Genomic DNA, 3,844 nt, shown 5'->3' with positions numbered 1-3,844 from the left:
ATGTATGTTCATGTATACCCATATACATTCATGTATACCCATGTATATCCATGTATGCCCATGTATGTTCATGTATACCCATATATATTCATGTATACCCATGTATATCCATGTATGTCCATGTATACCCATATATATTCATGTATACCCATGTATATCCATGTATGCCCATGTATGTCCATGTATACCCATGCATATCCATGCATAACCATGTATGTCCATGTATACCCATGTATATCCATGCATAACCATGTATTTCCATGTATACCCATATATAATCATGTATACCCATGTATATCCATGTATACCCATGTATGTCCATGTATACCCATATATATTCATGTATACCCAGGTATATCCATGTATATCCATGCATACCCATATATATTCATGTATACCCATGTAAATCCATGTATACCAATATATATTCATATATACCCATGTATATCCATGTAAGCCCATGTATGTCCATTTATACCCATGTATATTCATGTATAACCATGTATGTTCATGTATACCCATGTATATCCATGTATAACCATGTATTTCCATGTATACCCATATATATTCATGTAGACCCATGTATGCCCATGTATACCCATGTGTATCCATGTATAACCATGTATGTCCATGTATACCCATGTATATCCATGTATAACCATGTATGTCCATGTATACCCATGTGTATCCATGTATAACCATGTATGTCCATGTATACCCATGTATATCCATGTATAACCATGTATGTCCATGTATACCAATGTATATCCATGTATAACCATGTATACCCATATATATCCATGTATACCAATGTATATCCATGTATACCCATGTACGTCCATGTATACCAATGTGTATCCATGTATGTCCATGTATACCCATGTATGTCCATGTATACCCATGTATGTCCATGTATACCTATCTACATCCATGTATAACCATGTATTGCCATGTATACCCATATATAATCATGTATACCCATGTATATCCATGTATACCCATGTATGTCCATGTATACCCATATATATTCATGTATACCCAGGTATATCCATGTATGTCCATGTATACCCATATATATTCATGTATACTCATCTACATCCATGTATAACCATGCATAGCCATGCATACCCATATATATTCATGTATACCCATGTATATCAATGTATACCCATGGACGTCCATGTATACCCATGTGTATCTATGTATAACCATGTATGTCCATGTATACCCATGTATGTCCATGTATACCCATCTACATCCATGTATAAGCATGTATATCCATGTATATCCATGTATAGCCATCTATTGCCATGTGTTTCCATGTATAGCCATGTATATCCCTGTAGAGCCATGTATATCCATGTAAAGCGATGCAGTTCCATGTATACCCATCTATATTAATGTATACCCATGTATGTCGATGTATACCCATGGGTACCCATGTATATTCATTTATACCCATGTATATCCATGTATACACATGTATATATATGTATACCCTTGCACAGTCATGTATTTCCATGTATATCCATGTACTGCAATGTATGCCCATGTATATCCATGTATACCCATGTATATACATGTATACCCATGTAGTATCATGTATATCCATATATATCCATGTATACCCATGTATATCCATGTATACCCATCTATATCCTTGTTCAGCCACGTATTTCCATTTACACCCTTGTATATCCATGTATAACCATTTATTTCCATGTATATCGATGTAGAGCCTGGTATATCCATGTATATCCGTGTACAGCCACGTATTTTTACGTATACCCATCTATATCAATGTATACCCATGTATGTCGATGTATACCCATGTATATTCATTTATACCCATGTATATTTATGTATACACATGTATATATATGTATACCCTTGTACAGTCACGTATTTCCATGTATATCCATGTACTGCAATGTATGCCTATGTATATCCATGTATATACATGTATACCCATGTAGTATCATGTATATCCATGCATATCCATGTATACCCATGTATATCCATGTATACCCATCTATATAATGTTTCAGAAGAGAAAAGACTTCCTAAATGCAAAATAATTAAAATAATAATTTTATACCAATTGTATTACAAGTAATTGTATGATCTTTTTAGTTAATTAGTTATTCATTTAATGTTTCAGAAGAGAAAAGACTTCCTAAATGCAAAATAATTAAAATAATAATTTTATACCAATTGTATTACAAGTAATTGTATGATCTTTTTAGTTAATTAGTTATTCAAGTAGATATCATCACCTTTATTGTAACGAGACCGATACCTCCCTTTGGAGAGTAAGGCGCAATAAAGATTTACTGTTTACTGTTTACTGTATATCCTTGTTCAGCCACGTATTTCCATTTACACCCTTGTATATCCATGTATAACCATTTATTTCCATGTATATCGATGTAGAGCCTTGTATATCCATGTATATCTGTGTACAACCACGTATTGTTACGTATACTCATGTATATCCATGGATACCCATGTATGTCCATGTATACCCTTGTATATCCATGTTTTGCCATGTATATCCATGTATACCCATGTACAGCCATGTATCTCCATGTATACCCATGTTTATCCATGCATACCCATGTATATCCATGTATACCCATGCATATCCATGTTTACCCATGTATATCCATGTACAGCCATGTACAGCCGTGTATAGCCGTGTGCAACAGTGTGTATCCATGTATAGCCATGTATTACATGGATATGTATTCATGGATAACCATGTACAACCATGTTTATCCATGTATAGCTGTGTAGTATCTTATATGTCCATATATTTCCATTTAAAACCATGTATTTTCATGCTGTCCTTGTATATCTATTTATAACCATATATATCTATGTATAGCCTCTTATTATCATATATATCATATATATGCATGTACACCCAAGTACATCTATGTATAGACGTGTATTACCCTGCATATAACCATAATTTCCTTTCTACAGGGGCGACCATTTGGAATGCGCTGCTAGACCAGCTAAATCAATTGCCTTCTAAAAATGGTTTAAGAAAGCAAATAAAATCTTTCACGTTTGCATCGGTAAAAACTGATTAAATTAAGCAATTTTTGTAAAAAGTATGTTAAGGTCATTGATTTTTAAACTTAGGTATCTTTGTATATTATACACGGCTTTTAGGTAGAACAGATTTTCTATGTAAAATACGTATGTAAATTTGGTGAAATTACCGTGTTTATCTAACGTTTTCCTATCCTATCTATCTATCTATCTATCTATCTATCTCTGATATACTTAACCATGAGATCTTGATAAAGAAATTAGAATACTTTGGCTTTGATCACTCAGCAGTTGCCATTTTCCATTCGTATTTGTCAAATCGCAAGCAACAGTTTAGTGTGAATGGAACATCTTCTAATCTTCTAGATATTTCGTGTGGCGTACCACGAGGCTCAATATTACGACCCCTTTTATTTTTAATGTATATAAATATTCTTCGGCGAAATGTGACGCGTGAGTATTTTTCCAAAATAAGCAATAAACACAAGCACAAAGTTAACAAGTAAATAAAAGTTTGGGAATGACTGTATTTTCTCCTGTAAACTTTATAGGGAGCTTCAAACTTTACCAACATTTGTCCAAGGACAACAACTAAAAACGTCTTATTAAGCATGTCGAAAGCATTTATAATGTCGGAAACAGGATAATTGGTATTGATTAAGGTAATGTTTATGTAATGATAATGATATATCTGCCCGGAAATCGAGCGTATCTATCTGTCTGCTTCAATTATTAAGTTTGTTTATCTTTTGTCCCGAAGATCTTTATAGCCAATAGCCAATCA

This window comes from Montipora capricornis, chromosome 1, assembly GCF_036669925.1.
Source record: "Montipora capricornis isolate CH-2021 chromosome 1, ASM3666992v2, whole genome shotgun sequence".
Taxonomy (NCBI): domain Eukaryota; kingdom Metazoa; phylum Cnidaria; class Anthozoa; order Scleractinia; family Acroporidae; genus Montipora; species Montipora capricornis.
This window is presented reverse-complemented; position numbering follows the sequence as displayed.